The following is a 17,345-nucleotide window of genomic DNA, read 5'->3' on the forward strand; positions in this document are numbered from 1 at the left end:
GCTATAATGGGGCACTATACTGAGGCACTATACTGGCTATACTGAGCACTATACTAGCTATACTGAGCACTATACTAGCTAAACTGGGGCACTATACTAGCTATACTGGGGCACTATGCTATCTATAATGGGGCACTATACTGGGCTATACTGAGCACTATACTAGCTATACTGAGCACTATACTAGCTATACTGAGCACTATACTAGCTATACTGAGCAATATACTAGCTAAACTGGGGCACTATACTAGCTATACTGAGCACTATACTAGCTAAATTTGGGCACTTTACTAGCTATACTGAGCACTATACTAGCTAAACTGGGGCACTATACTGAGCACTATACTAGCTAAACTGGGGCACTTAACTAGCGATACTGAGCACTATACTAGCGATACTGGGCACTAAACTAGCGATACTGGGCACTATACTAGCTATACTGGGCACTATACTAGCTATACTGGGACACACTAGGGGAATAAGGCGGCCAGCATTTCCTACCCCCGGCTTATATGGGGGTCAATCATTTTTCCCTGTTTTTTCAGGTGAAAGTTGGGGGGTCGGCTTACATGCGGGTCGGCTTGCTTGCGAGTATATACGGTATATATTAATAAATTGACAATCTACCACACACCAATCAATTTTCAGAAAAATTGATCAGAAAAATCCACCACTCCTGATCAACTTTTATCGATTAAAAAGGGGAAATCTGATCGGATTTCTTGCTCGAATAATAAAAGAGCTTTCGGTTTTTCAGGAAATACAATTGTTTTTATCGAATTGCTGTAAAGTCGGATCATTTTATTGTATCGTGTGTGTGGCCACTTTTAGTCTCTTATCACTCAGCTTGGACTTGTACACAGCTTTTTAGCAAATTGATGTAGACCATGTAGACCATAAGCAGTCAACAGTTAAGACATTTATTGGCTTCAATCAGAAATACAAGTTGTTCATGTTGTCAGTCCTCTAGTTACTGCAGCAAAGCAACAATATGACTATAATGGCAGATCTTGATGAAGCAGCTTTGCAGTCAGAAGTCAGCACTACTAACCTGAACTAAGCTGCCATCAGAAGTAAGTTTAAACTAGGCTATATAAAGCAAGAGAAAATAAAGTAAAAGTACAGTGATGTACCCATACAACTAGGGTTGATCTTATATACAGAAAGACCTCTAGCTTTACAAGCTTTAATCAGTCACATCCCACTGTAGGTGCGCTGTGAGTGTATTATGGATGTCAATCACTTTAGAAGGTTTCTATTGGCATCTATGATTAAATAGTTGACAGCATACACACTGCGCAGGGCCAGTAATTCCAAGCTATACTTTGAGTTTTGGTTCGTTCCTTGCTTGCTTTCATAGAATCAGTGTTTTGCTTACAGATTGCGAAAGTCCGAGAATATTTATGCCTTTTGGGCCTTCTCATCTGTACACGTGTTAGATAAACTAACTGACCTTGCTTCTCTACCAAGCAAGATGTTGACTAGAATCATTAGAATTATGTTCTCTACAATCTGTCCTAAAGGAGTCATGAAGCAAGTAATAGTACCCAGAGAAGTACTTACCTGGGGCTTCCTCCAGCCCCTGGCAGCCACTTATGTTCCCTGCTGCAGCTCCGCTCTCCGCTGCCGGTCCCCGACTGCGCGCAGGATGACCTCCAGGTCATCCTCTACTGCGCCCGCGCGAGCGGCGCAGTCAATCACCTCCACGTGGTCCAGAGCGTACTGCGCAGGCGCAGTAGTTCTGTGCAGTCCTGCGCCTGCATGCAGTACGTTTTTTAATCTGAATCAAAAATCGAATCAGATAAAAGAAAAAATCCGAATCGCATGTAGTGTTCAATAGAAAGCAGGGAAATCGCTAAGCGCTTTGAAAAGTGATTTCCAGAGCGCTTTTAATGGATAAATAAATTGTATTTATTCATTTCTGGGGCAAAGAGTTCATAAAAAATGCTACACAAGCGCTTAGAAAAGCACTTTTCCAAGCAAAAACTGCTCTGAAAGCGCTTGCGATAGCGCTAGAGATTTATAATGTGAGCTAGGCCTTACTGTGAGATACTCCACATTCTAAATGAATAAGAAATGCATTGGACTTTTTGAAGACATTCAGATTTTTATAGGAGAGTCCAGTAAGGTCCAGTTTACAGCGTATCCATTGCAGCGATGTGTGCTGCATGTAAACACCATGCACAGGGGCCGTTCCCACTTCCACATTGGAAAGAACTACTACACCCATTATTAGTGTGTTGCTTATGGCACTTTTGCTGCATCAGACATGCACGTGGTATATTGGCCCTAATGTCCAGGTTTTTGAGATTGCCAGTCGGGCTGCTGCTAACAACCAATGTTTGATGCTGGTTTTCCCAAAGCCAATATAAGTTCAGGGTAGTACATTTTTTTTAAAAGAGACACTGTAATGAAAAAAAACCCTCTGAGGGACAATTACCTCAGGAGGGGGAAACCTCAGGGTCCCAATGAGGCTTCCCCGTCCTCTGAATCTCGGGAGAATCCAGTGCTGGCCCCCTGCAACTGCCCCGACAAGGCTTGACAAGCTATTATATATTTACCTACTGCTATAATGGGCAGGGGCACTAGCTAGAGATGGCCAGAATGGTTCGCAAACTGCGAACACTTAGCGAGTTTGACCCGCCCCCTATACTACATCATTGGGCTAAACTTTGACCCTCTACAATGTAGTGTTCCCCAACCCTGTCCTCAAGGCCCACCAACAGTGCATGTTTTGTAGAAAATCCAATCCACAGAGGATGTTAATCAGACTCATGGCAACCAATCAGGCTGCACTCCCTCCTAGACCCTTGCTGCAGAGATAGGGAAAGCTTGCGTTAGGTCTTGTTAGCTTGCTCCTTGCTGATATGTGTTGCTGAAAAGCACCACAAAAAAAGCTCTTTTAAAAACAAAAGTTCTTGTGATGTGTTTTTTTTTGTATGTGTGCCACTGACACTGCATATACAGCCCTGTCTGTCGCAGCTGGCCCTTGCTAATTGCCATACTGTGCCAGGCCCTGCACAGTTAGTGCATACCTTTCACTGCATCTGTGTGACTGCACATTGTATTATACCAGCAGTTAGTACCTTTCACTGCATCTGCGTGACTGCTAATTGTATTATAGCAGCAGTCAATGTATACCTTTCACTGCATCTGTGTTACTGCACATTGTATTATACCAGCAGTCAGTACCTTTCACTGCATCTGTGTGACTGCACATTGTATTATATCAGCAGTCAGTACCTTTCACTGCATCTGTGTGACTGCACATTGTATTATACCAGCAGTCAGTGCATACCTTTCACTGCATCTCTGTGACTGCACATTGTATTATAATACCAGTCAGTGCATACCTTTCATTGCATCTGTGTGACTGCACATTGTATTATATCAGCAGTCAGTACCTTTCACTGCATCTGTGTGACTGCACATTGTATTATACCAGCAGTCAGTGCATACCTTTTACTGCATCTCTGTGACTGCACATTGTATTATAATACCAGTCAGTGAATACCTTTCACTGCATCTCTGTGACTGCACACTGTTTTATATACCAGTCAGTGCACGCCTTTCACTTGAATGGATGGCATACTTGCCCTCCATAACAGATTCTCGTTATAGGATTTCAAGTGTATTCGTCTCATCATTATACAGCAGTCAGTCAGCAGTAAGTCAGTCCCCACACAGCATCTCTGCCTGCCTGCCGGCCACTGCTGCCTGCCCCAGGACTAAGTCGCTCCCCACACAGCATCTCTGTCTGCAGGCCGCTTGACTGCCTTCTCCGCCATCACCAACAGGGTCCAAGACTCTAGGCGGATTCCTACATTTTTAAGGTCGCTGCTAGCAGGGGCCGCTATAATAATTTTTCTGGTGCGTGTACATGCCTGCCTAATTTTTCTGGCTGCACTGCAGCTGCAACAACAAAACAAAAGGCATGTACAGGATCTTCTCAAAAAATTTGCATATTGTGATAAAGTTCATTATTTTCTGTAATGTACTGATAAACATTAGACTTTCATATATTTTAGATTCATTACACACAACTGAAGTGATTCCAAGCCTTTTATTGTTTTAATATTGATTATTTTGACATACAGCTCATGAAAACCCAAAATTCATATCTCAAATAATTAGCATATTTCATCCGACCAATAAAATAAGTGTTTTTAAAACAAAAAAAGGTCAACGTTCAAATAATTATGTTCAGTTATGCACTCAATACTTGGTCGGGAATCCTTTTGCAGAAATGACTGCTTCAATGCGGCGTGGCATGGAAGCAAACAGCCTGTGGCACTGCTTTTCAGCAGATGGAAGCATGAACCCACTTTTGAACCAGAAACAGCGGCAGAGGCACCTGACCTGGGCTACAGAGAAGCAGCACTGGACTGTTGCTCAGTGGTCCAAAGTACTTTTTTTGGATGAAAGCAACTTTTACATGTCATTCAGAAATCAAGGTGCCAGAGTCTGGAGGAAGACTGGGGAGAGGGAAATGCCAAAATGCCTGAAGTCCAGTGTCAAGTACCCACAGTCAGTGATGGTCTGGGATGCCATGTCAGCTGCTGGTGTTGGTCCACTGTGTTTTATCAAGAGCAGGGTCAATGCAGCTAGCTATCAGGAGATTTTGGAGCACTTCATGCCCCTATCTGCTGAAAAGCTTTATGGAGATGAAGATTTCATTTTTCAGCATGACCTGGCACCTGCTCACACTGCCAAAACCACTGGTAAATGGTTTACTGACCACGGTATTACTGTGCTCAATTGGCCTGCCAACTCTCCTGACCTGAACCCCATAGAGAATCTGTGGGATATTGTGAAGAGAAAGTTGAGAGATGCAAGACCCAACACTCTGGATGAGCTTAAGGCCGCTATCAAAGCATCCTGGGCCTCCATAACACCTGAGCAGTGCCACAGGCTGATTGCCTCCATGCCACGCCGCATTGAAGCAGTCATTTCTGCAAAGGATTCCCGACCAAGTTTTGAGTGCATAACTGAACATAATTATTTGAAGGTTGACTTTTTTTGTTTTAAAAACACTTTTATTTTATTGGTCGGATGAAATATGCTAATTTTTTGAGATAGGAAATGTGGGATTTCATGAGCTGTATGCCAAAATCATCAATAATAAAACAATAAAAGGCTTGAACTACTTCAGTTGTGTGTAATGAATCTAAAATATATGAAAGTCTAATGTTTATCAGTACATTACAGAAAATAATGAACTTTATCACAATATGCTAATTTTTTTAGAAGATCCTGTACATGTGTAAATTCCCCTTCATGCAATGAGAGTTATGAAGGGCACACCATCAAACATTGGTTGGGTGCTTGACACTGGGACATAGGCTCTCAAGCAAAACTGTAATCAGATGTATCAACACACCGGTTTTTCAATAATTCACGCTCTTTTATTGAACCATGCGTTCCCACAAGGATATAAAGCCGACAATTTTTTGGGGGCCGCGCCGGGTCCCCCTTCTTCAAGAGCGTGAATTATTGAAAAACCGGTGTGCTGATACATCTGATTACAATTCCCCTTCATGGTTGTTATCTTGCCACGGTGAAGGGGCTTGCGTATCACAATGAAGCAATGACCGCCGTCTATATGAGTGTCTCGGGGGGGGGGGGGGGCACACCAAAGATAATAAGGTCGTTCCTTCATTGTGGACAGACCAAATTCGATTAGCTGAACGGTCACTGTTCTGTCATTGAGCTACCTCAGCCTGGCGACCATATGGGCTTGAAAACTGCCATCTCCTGCACTCTCGCCATGGGGCGCACCAGTCCAGCACGGCCGTCACTACGCAAACAGCTGTTTGCAGTGCATTACACAGTGAATTTTGTCTGTCAGTGTGAAGCAGTACACTACTTACCATATATACTCGCATACAAGCCGAATTTTTGACCCCCAAAAAGGGGGCCAAAAGTTGGGGGGTCGGCTTGTGTGTGAGTCGTGGGTGGTGGTCCGTGGTCCGCGCTTTAGGCAGCGGCCGCTTCCTATTCCGGGTTCCCCGCACTTTCCTGCCCCCTGCATCGTCACAGCAGCAGCGCCGGGCGCGCTGCTGTGATGCTTACGGTGTCCGCATGATGAAGAGGGGAACCCGGAATAGGAAGCGGCCACTGCTTAAACCAGGTAATAGCAGCGGCGGCCGCGGAGGGAGCGGGCGGGGGGCGCTATACTGGGCACTTTACTGGCTATACTGGGCACTATACTGGCTATACTGGGCACTTTACTGGCTATACTGGGCACTATACTGGCTATACTAGGCACTATACTAGCTATACTGGGCACTATACTGGGCACTTTACTGGCTATACTGGGCACTATACTGGCTATACTGGGCACTTTACTAGCTATACTGGGCACTATACTCAGCTATACTGGGACACACTGGGGGGATCACGCGCCTGCACCAATCCAGCATTTCCTACCCCCGGCTTATATAGGGGTCAATCATTTTCCCCTGGTTTTTCAGGTAAAAGTTGGGGGGTCGGCTTATATGCGGGTCGGCTTATATGCGAGTATATACAGTACTCTACCTGCTGATCCATGTCTACACACACAAGATGTTTTCAAGCACTTTATGCCTCCAATTTAGGAATGCAGTGTGATTTATGCCCTCTAGGGATTATAACCCTGCTGTGTGTCAAATCCGTACTCTTCCCCGGGACTTTTGGCATGTATCCCAATGGGCCATGCCCCCCTCCAGGTGTTAGACCCCTTGAAACATCTTTTCCATCACTTTTGTGACCAGCATAAGTGTTTCTAGTTTTTCAAGTTCGCCTGTCCATTGAAGTCTATTGTGGTTCGCTGATTTCGCAAACTTTTGCGGAAGTTCGCGGTTTGCGAACCTAAAATCTGAGGTTCGGGCCATCTCTTGCACTAGCAGCTCTTACTTCAGGCTAAGGCAGAAATAGCCAAACCCGATCATATCCGCTCTACTGAGCATGCGCGAGTCCTTTGCGACTGCGCATTAGAGCGGATCGATCAGGCTCGGCTATTTTTGCCTTAACCCAAATGAAGTGCGGCTAGTGCCCCTGCGCAGTAGACCATCACGGTAGGTAATATTTACCTCGCCGCAGTTCGGGGGGTCCCGGCACTGTGTAGTCTACTCCTCAACTTCTTTGTCCTCTCCTGCGTCCCATTTGTTCACTGTGATCAATGGAATTCTCCGTCCTCCATTTTAAAAATGGCCATTACCCCATAACAGCTTCCTGGTCAGCACGCTGTTAAACTGTAATATCACCCACTTGAGCCATAGGGAAACAGGGACATTACCTTGCACATTTAGTTGTAACTGACAGCTGCTGATACATACAGTGGTGTGAAAAACTATTTGCCCCCTTCCTGATTTCTTATTCTTTTGCATGTTTGTCACACTTAAATGTTTCTGCTCATCAAAAAACGTTAACTATTAGTTAAAGATAACATAATTGAACACAAAATGCAGTTTTAAATGATGGTTTTAATTATTTAGTTAGAAAAAAAAAAAAACGTCAAATCTACATGGCCCTGTGTGAAAAAGTGATTGCCCCCCTTGTTAAAAAATAACTTAACTGTGGTTTATCACATCTGAGTTCAATTTCTGTAGTCACCCCCAGGCCTGATTACTGCCACACCTGTTTCAATCAAGAAATCACTTAACCACTTTACTCCCAGCGGTACGAATTTCTCCGCCCCTTTTTTTCCCCCCTAAAAAACCAGGGACGGAGAAATCCGTACCTTCCGCGCTTCCGCCGCTGTCCGCGCTCCCGCCGCTCGTGCGCGCGCACCCGCCGCTCGTGCACGCCGCCGCCCGCTCGCCCGGAGATCAATGAACGGGAAAATCCATTCCCGTTCGTTGATGTAGCCCCCGCAATGATCTGCTGCTTCTTTCAGAAACAGCGAGATCATTGTGAGTCTCCCAGCCTCCTACTGCTTCCTGTAAGCGTCCTTCCGGACGCTTACAGGTCGCATGTAAACAAACACTCTGTGGCCATCTTGTGGCCAAATAGTAAACTACACCCTAAAAGCATTTTACATATTCAAACATTACATTTACACAATAAATTAACTCATTACCTCCCACACTCCCCAATTTTTATTTTTTTTTGTAATTAAAAAAAAAAAAAAATACAATAAAAAAAAAAAACATAAACAGTTAGCTTAGGGACTGAACTTTTTAAATATTTATGTCAAGAGGGTATAACACTGTTACTTTATAAACTGCGGGCTTGTAATTAGGGATGGATGCAAAACTGAAAAAAATGCACCTTTATTTCCAAATAAAATATTGTCGCCAAACATTGTGATAGGGACATAATTTAAATGGTTTTATAACCGGGACAAATGGGTTAATACATTTCATGGGTTTTAATTACAGTAGCATGCTTTATTTAAAAACTATAATGGCCGAAAACTGAAAAATAGTAATTTTTTCCTATTTCCCCATTAAAACACATTTAGAATAAAATAATTCTTGGCATAATGTCCTACCTAAAGAAAGCCTAATTGGTGGCGAAAAAAACAAGATATAGTTAATTTCATTGGGATAAGTAATAATAAAGTTATAGACGAATGAATGGAAGGAGCGCTGAAAGGTGAAAATTGCTCTGGTGGTCAGGGGGTAAAACCCCTCAGTGGTGAAGTGGTTAAATAGGAGCTATCTGACACAGAGAAGTAGACCAAAAGCACCTCAAAAGCTAGACATCATGCCAAGATCCAAAGAAATTCAGGAACAAATGAGAACAAAAGTACTGTAATTGAGATCTATCAGTCTGGTAAAGGTCATAAAGCCGTTTCTAAAGCTTTGGGACTCCAGCGATCCACAGTGAGAGCCATTATCCACAAATGGCAAAAACATGGAACAGTGATGAACCTTACCAGGAGTGGCCGGCCGACCAAAATTACCCTGAGAGCGCAGAGAAAACTCATCCGAGAGGCCACAAAAGACCCCAGGACAACATCTAAAGAACTGCAGGCCTCACTTGCCTCAATTAAGGTCAGTGTTCACGACTCCACCATAAGAAAGAGACTGGGCAAAAACGACCTGCATGGCAGATATCCAAGGCGCAAACCACTTTTAAGCAAACAGAACATTAAGGCTTGTCTCAATTTTGCTAAAAAAACATCTCAATGATTGCCAAGACTTTTGGGAAAATACCTTGTGGACCGATGAGAAAAAAGTTGAACTTTTTGGAAGGCGCGTGTCCCGTTACATCTGGCATAGAAGTAACACAGCATTTCAGCAAAAGAACATCATACCAATAGTAAAATATGGTGGTGGTAGTGTGATGGTCTGGGGTTGTTTTGCTGCTTCAGGACCTGGAAGGCTTGCTGTGATAGATGGAACCATGAATTCTACTGTCTACCAAAAAATCCTGAAGGAGAATGTCCGGCCATCTGTTCGTCAACTCAAGCTGAAGCGATCTTGGGTGCTGCAGCAGGACAATGACCCAAAACACACCAGCAAATCCACCTCTGAATGGCTGAAGAAAAACAAAATGAAGACTTTGGAGTGGCCAAGTCAAAGTCCTGACCTGAATCCTATTGAGATGTTGTGGCATGACCTTAAAAAGGTGGTTCATGCTAGAAAACCCTTAAATAGAGCTGAATTACAACAATTCTGCAAAGATGAGTGGGCCAAAATTCCTCCAGAGCGCTGTAAAAGACTCGTTGTAAGTTATCGCAAATGCTTGATTGCAGTTATTGCTGCTAAGGGTGGCCCAACCAGTTATTAGGTTCAGGGGGCAATTTCTTTTTCACACAGGGCCATGTAGGTTTTGAGGTTTTTTTCTCACTAAATAATAAAAAACATCACTTAAAACTGCATTTTGTGTTCAATTATGTTATCATGGACTAATAGTTAACGGTTTTGATGAGCAGGAACATTTAAGTGTGACAAACATGCAAAAGAATAAGAAATCAGGAAGAGGGCAAATAGTTTTTCACACCACTGTAACTGACAGCAAATGGTATATTTCAGTTCTGACAAAATATTGTCAGAAATGGAAGGCATCACTGTAAGAAGAAAACGGTGAGCTTCTGAGAGGAACTGACGGTGAGGTTAGTATGTAATATTCATTTGCAGCTATGTCGTGTTTATTTTAAATAATTTTACTCGCTTCAGGTTCCCTTTAAGAGTATTTCTCACATGCCCCAAAAAGTTTGGACTTTAGGGCAAAACCATAATCTATGGGCCGTAGTCCCGTGAGGAGGGCAGTTAAGGGGAGTTTGGTGATAGTCCCATTGCAATCGGATTGCTGTATAATACCATTAGATAATTTATTGACCCATATACATTTTGCATGCAGACTGGAATAATTCGGGCGTGTTCACACTATGTATAATTGCAGTGCAGTGGTCCCATTTGCATTGGCGCAACTCGGGTACATCAGGTTACGTTGTCCAAGCTGTGCGCTGCTCGACAATGCGCACTGCACGCCCATTTTACAAAGTAATGGTGACAAGGTACCATTAGTTGCCACGTGCGTTACAGAAAGACAGTCATTTTGATGGATTTGCAGTACATGGGTAATGTTGGTGTTGCTATGATAACCCATTACATGACTTGCTTAACCTACCATAGCACATCTGCATTATCTATGTACTGCAAGTCACGTTAACTGCGCAATACGCAGTTCTCTGTTGGCGTTAGTAGCAGTAATACTTACCAGAGATTTGTGCATCAGGCTCTTACTCTTCCAGGACAACTAAAGTAAGAGGGATATGGAGGCTGCCATATTTATTTCCTTTTAAGCAATATGTTTCCTGGCTATCCTGCTAATAGGTTTATCCATAGACTGATCAAGCATGCAGCAGATCGGGTGTATCTGACATTATTGTCAGATCTGACAATATAAGCTGCATGCTTGCTCCTGGCATGATTCAGACACTACTGCAGCTGAAGAGATCAGCAGGGCTGCCAGGCAACTGGTATTGTGTAAAAGGAAATAAATATGGCAGCCTTCATATTCTTCTCACTTCAGGTTCCCTTTAATGTGGACCCGAACTCTTGCATGGCACACAATGAAAAGTCTGTATTCCACATATAGTTGCTGAAGAAATTCACTGTTCTGTGTTCCTGTGCTTGCCAGATCAAAGTGTTGTAATTAGTTCTTATCAGCAACTGTCTGTGAATAGACTGCAGGAGCTCTCCAAGGCAGCTCTACCCATACTGTAAACACTGAGGCTTAACTCTTTCAGTGCTCCCTGCAGAGTGAAACCAGCTTGTAACATTTCCATGAATTGTAATGAAGAACATTGTTTTTGTCCATAAAGGTTATCATGCTGTGGCTAATTGTTTAGAGCAGTTCCACTTTAACATAAGCCAGCCAGTTCATTCCTGATGCTTTAGATGAGGAGTTGAGAAATTGGTATAAATCCAAGTTTTAAAAAAAAATCAAAGACTTTGGAAGAAGCAACATCTAAAAAAAAAAAGAAAAAAAGTCAGAGTAATAATATCCAGTCTTTTATTGTTCTTCCCCACAAAATGCCTCAGCTGGGAATAATGCATGTGGAGATTCAGCGGAGGGGAGTACTTTGTACATAAATAATTTATAGGCCTACAGTCTCTCTGTATAGAAAGATCAGTAGTAATCAAAAATTATATGTCTTGTAGACAGACCGAGATATTAACTTTGTTTATAACAAGCTGCCAAGGTTAAAACTGCTATAGAACAGCATCTGCCACACTGCTAGGTTACATGCGGTATATGGGATGTCTGCATTCTCAAGTGGGTTGAATGTACAGTTATTGCCATGGGTACAGGTAGCTCTGCTCTGTTCCTGGTTAAAGCGGACCTTAACCTCCCTGGCGGTCTATTAAAACCGCCAGGGGGCAGCGCAGCACTTACATATTTTTTTTTAATCAAGTAGCTAGCCTACCGCTAGCTGCATGATAGCTGCTGTGCAGCGGCATCCCCCCACCCCTTCGATCGCCTCCGGCGATCAGCGCAAACAGGAAATCCCGTTCAGAACGGGATTTCCTGTTTGGCTTCCCCCGTCGCCATGGCGACGATCGTCATCGACGTCGTGAAGTCATCGGGAGTCCCGATCCACCCCTCAGCGCTGCTTGGCGCTGATAGGCCAGGCTGCGCAAGGGGTCGGGGTCGGGGGGGGGGGCGCGGCGGGTAGTGGCGAATCGGCGCGGAGCGGCACCGATCGGGAAGTACACGCAACTAGCAAACTGCTAGCTGCATGTACCAAAAAAAAAAAAAAAAAAAGTATGCAAATCGGCCCAGCAGGGCCTGTGAAATCCTCCTGCGCGGCATAGCCTGACCTGAGGTCGGGCTTACCGCCAGGGAGGTTAAAGGGAACCTAAACTGAGGGATATGGATTTTTCCTTTTAAACAATGCCAGTTGCCTGGCAGCCCTGCTGATCTCTTTAGCCGCAGTAGCGGCTGAATCACACACCAGAAACAAGCATGCAGCTAATCCAGTCTGACTGTTCAGGGGCTGTGGCTGAAAGCATTAGAGACACGGGATCAGCAGGAGAGTCAGGCAACTGGTATTATTTTAAAAGGAAAAATCCATATGCTTCTCAGTTTAGGTTCCCTTTAACTCAGAATTTCCTCTCTGCTCTAAAAGATAAGCAACAGCATAATAACTGTTAAAGAAAAAAGCATTTCTTTGTTACAGCTGATAAAAATCCTCTGTTTACAAATTAGCTGCTCTGCCGAGCTCTGCCGGCTGTCACAGCTGTGAATTACAACTTGTGATTAGTCACAGATGAGGGGGGCTAAACTCTCTAAATACATACAGGGTGCATTCCTCTATGTTTTCCTCATGACCTGTGCAAGAATTCAGGTCCACATTATTGGCCACAATGCCAAAGGTGCATTCAAACAAGTATATAACATAAAGGGGGTGTTAATTTGGGTCATAGAATATCGGTTATTATGTAGTACCAATATTCTACCCCCTTGATGCTTAACACTAACTGACCTCTTAAAGCATATCACCTTTCCCCTATCTATATACCTAACACTATCTCCCCTCCATAGCATACTCCTGTCTATACGACTAACCAGGGGCGTATCTGGGTAATATAGAACCTATGGCAAACACTGAAATTGTGCCCTCCTCCCCCTATCAGAGCCACCTTCCCCTCTAAAAACAGCATCATTTCTCACGTACATGTGTTCTTATTGCCTCGGGATATTACTACAGGTACTTTTTTGGAATTTTAGGAATATTCCCTCTCTGTCCTCTTTTCTAAAACCAAGTGTGCCCTACATACATATATTAAGTAGCCATGTTCCTCAGATAACAGAATTGATCTGATCTGAGGTCTGAGTGATGGGGAGGCATGAGGACAGGCATAGTGGCGCAGCACAGGGAGAGACATGGAGCCCATGGTGCTGTGGCGCCCATGGCACAAGCCATGTCTGTACCCCTCTAGATACACCTCTGCGACCAACACTAACCCTTCCTCCATAACATACCTCTATCTATACATCTAACACTAGCCCTCCTTCCATAGCATAATCGTATCTACAGTGGGTTGCAAAAGTATTCGGCTGACTTGAAGTTTTCCACATTTTGTCATATTACTGCCACAAACATGAATCAATTTTATTGGAATTCCACGTGAAAGACCAACACAAAGTGGTGTATACATGAGAAGTGGAACGAAAATCATGCATGATTCCAAACATTTTTTACAAATAAATAACTGCAAAGTGGTGTGTGCATAATTATTCGGCCCCCTTTGAGCTGAGTGCAGTCAGTTGCCTATAGACATTCCCTGATGAGTGCTAATGACTAAACAGAGTGCACCTGTGTGTAATCTAATGTCAGTACAAATACAGCTGCTCTGTGACGGCCTCAGAGGTTGTCTAAGAGAATATTGGGAGCAACAACACCATGAAGTCCAAAGAACACACAAGACAGGTCAGGGATCAAGTTATTGAGAAATTTAAAACAGGCTTAGGCTACAAAAAGATTTCCAAAGCCTTGAACATCCCACAGTGCACTGTTCAAGCGATCATTCAGAAATGGAAGGAGTATGGCACAACTGTAAACCTACAGCAGAAGGAAATGGCAGCGCTTCCAAACAGACGCTGCACCTGAATTGACTACCTGCACAGGTATGCAGAGCTCAAATAACAGGCAGGTTACACACCTTGCATTCAAAACAGGTACAGTAAAGGGGGGCGTTAGCTTCAGCATAAGTTGTGCACAAATTATCCCTAATAGACTCTCCAACGGCGGTGACGTGCCCCATAGGAGAGAAACTAACCACTAATCTAGCAGTGAAACATATAAAAAAGTGAAGCATGTTCAAACAATGAAAATTGTCAAAAAAAAAAAAAAAAAAAAAAAAAAGGTTAAAACCTCAAACTAATGTAACAGTGAAACATATTCAACAGTGAAACATATCCAACAGTGAACCCTAGCTAGTCTAAAATTAAAATCATAATCCTTACCTGATGCAGCTAGCCATAAATGGTATACACATTTGTTCAGAAGACAGCAAGCAATGGGCAGCGCTCACAGGCTGCAAGTGAAGTGAAAGCTCTAGAGATATGCCCAGCCCCTTGGGGCTAAATACACACCTTGAATACAAATCAGATGCAAATTATGTGCTAACACTAATCTAAATTCTAAAATTTGAATGCAAGCTGACACCCCTGGAGGCAGCTAGCCTGAAGTATACTTAAGTTTTGTACAGCAGAAGGAAATGGCAGCGCTTCCAAACAGACGCTGCACCTGAATTGACTACCTGCACAGGTATGCAGAGCTCAAATAACGGGCAGGTTACACACCTTGCATTCAAAACAGGTACAGTAAAGGGGGGCGTTAGCTTCAGCATAAGTTGTGCACAAATTATCCCTAATAGACTCTCCAACGGCGGTGACGTGCCCCATAGGAGAGAAACTAACCACTAATCTAGCAGTGAAACATATAAAAAAGTGAAGCATGTTCAAACAATGGGGTGTCAGCTTGCATTCAAATTTTAGTATTTAGATTAGTGTTAGCACATAATTTGCATCTGATTTGTATTCAAGGTGTGTATTTAGCCCCAAGGGGCTGGGCATATCTCTGGAGCTTTCACTTCACTTGCAGCCTGTGAGCGCTGCCCATTGCTTGCTGTCTTCTGAACAACTGTAAACCTACCAAGACAAGGCCATCCACCTAAACTCACAGGCCGAACAAGGAGAACGCTGATCAGAAATGCAGTCAAGAGGCCCATGGTGACCGTGGACGAGCTGCAGAGACCTACAGCTCAGGTGGGAGACTCTGTCCATAGGACAACTATTAGTCATGCGCTGTACAAAGTTGGCCTTTATGGAAGAGTGGCAAGAAGAAAGGCATTGTTAACAGAAAGCATAAGAAGTCCCGTTTGCTGTTTGCCACAAGCCATGTGGGGGACACAGCAACCATGTGGAAGAAGGTGCTCTGGTCAGATGAGACCAAAATGGAACTTTTTGGACAAAATGCAAAACGCTATGTGTAGCAGAAAACTAACACTGCACATCACTCTGAACACACCATCCCCACTGTCAAATATGGTGGTGGCAGCCTCATGCTCGGGGGCTGCATCTCTTCAGCTGGGACAGGGAAACTGGTCAGAGTTGATGGGAAGATGGATGGAGCCAAATACAGGGCAAACTTGGAAGAAAACCTTTTCTGCAAAAGACTTGAGACTGGGGAGGAGGTTCACCTTCCAGCAGGACAATGACCCTAAACATAAAGCCAGGGCAACAATGGAATGGTTTAAAACAAAACATATCTATGTGTTAGAATGGCCCAGTCAAAGTCCAGATCTAAATCCAATCGAGAATCTGTGGCAAGATCTGAAAACTGCTGTTCACAAATGCTGTCCATCTAATCTGACTACGCTGGAGCTGTGTTGCAAAGAAGAATGGGCAAGGATTTCAGTCTCTAGATGTGCAAAGCTGGTAGAGACATACCCTAAAAGACTGGCAGCTGTAATTGCAGCAAAAGGTGGTTCTACAAAGTATTGACTCAGGGGGCGAATAATTACGCACACCCCACTTTGCAGTTATTTATTTGTAAAAAATGTTTGGAATGATGTATGATTTTCGATCCACTTCTCACATGTACACCACTTTGTATTGGTCTATCACGTGGAATTCCAATAAAATGGATGCATGTTTGTGGCAGTAGTGTGACAAAATGTGAAAAACTTCAAGGGGGTCAAATACTATTGCAACCCACTGTATATGCCTAACACTAACCCCCTTCCCCATAGCTTAGCCATATCTATATGTCTAACACTAACCCCTCCTGCATAGCATACCCCTATGTATACCTCTAACACCAGCCCCTCCTCCATAGCATACCCCTATCTATATGTCTAACGCTATCCCCACTCCTCCATGGCATACCAATATCTATATGTCTAACACTAACCCCTCCACCATAGCACACCCTTATCTACATCGAGTGGCCATAATATTAGAGACACCCTCTAATAACAAGTTGGTCCACCTTTATAATAATAATAATAATAATCCGAACATTTGTATAGCGCTTTTCTCCTGTCAGACTCAAAGCGCTCAAGAGCTGCAGCCACTGGGACGCGCTCAAGAGGCCACCCTGCAGTGCTAGGGAGTCTTGCCTTGAACTCCTTACTGAATAGGTACTTGACCTAGCCAGGATTCGAACCCTGGTCTCCCATGTCAAAGGCAGAGCCCTTAACCAGTACACTATCCAGCCACTTTAGCTCTGATCACAGCCGATATTCTTCTTGGCATAAACTCAACAAGATGCTGATACTGTTGCTGAGGAATGTTGGCTCATGCTGACAAAATAGCAGCTCTAAGTTGGGTCAGATTGGATGGTGGCGTTTCCAAGTTTTTAAGTGATTCCTCGACTTTGTCCCACAAATGCTCAAAAGGATTGAGGTAAGGAGACTGAGCTGGTAATGGAAGCAGGTTAAACTCTGATTGATGTTCCTCAAACCAATTTGAGACCGATCGAGCATGGTGGCAAGGGCCCACAATAGGCGTCTTTTCCTATTTTTCTGTGATACCAAATGCACTCTTGATGGTCTCCTGCTGCTAAAGCCCATCCTTTGCAAAGACTTTCTTGTTGTGCGTTGGGATATGCTTTGCGGTGCACCTGCATTAAATTCAGCTGTAATTTGATGTGGCGTTGTCCTTCTGTTGCTGTGGACTATGCATGCTGATACCACAGCGGAGGAATGTTGCACCTTTAAAGAGAGTCTGAAGCCTTATAAAATTGCTCTTTTCATTTAACATTTATCTTCTGCACTATCACGATAGCTAAAACGCTGCATCCCCGTTGCAGAACGCTGTAATTAAACCCCCCAAATCCCCGGGGCAAAATGCAGGGATCGCTTCCTGGTAGAGGCAGAGCTTTGTGCAGTAGCTCTGCC

Source organism: Hyperolius riggenbachi, chromosome 5, assembly GCF_040937935.1.
Source record: "Hyperolius riggenbachi isolate aHypRig1 chromosome 5, aHypRig1.pri, whole genome shotgun sequence".
Classification (NCBI taxonomy): domain Eukaryota; kingdom Metazoa; phylum Chordata; class Amphibia; order Anura; family Hyperoliidae; genus Hyperolius; species Hyperolius riggenbachi.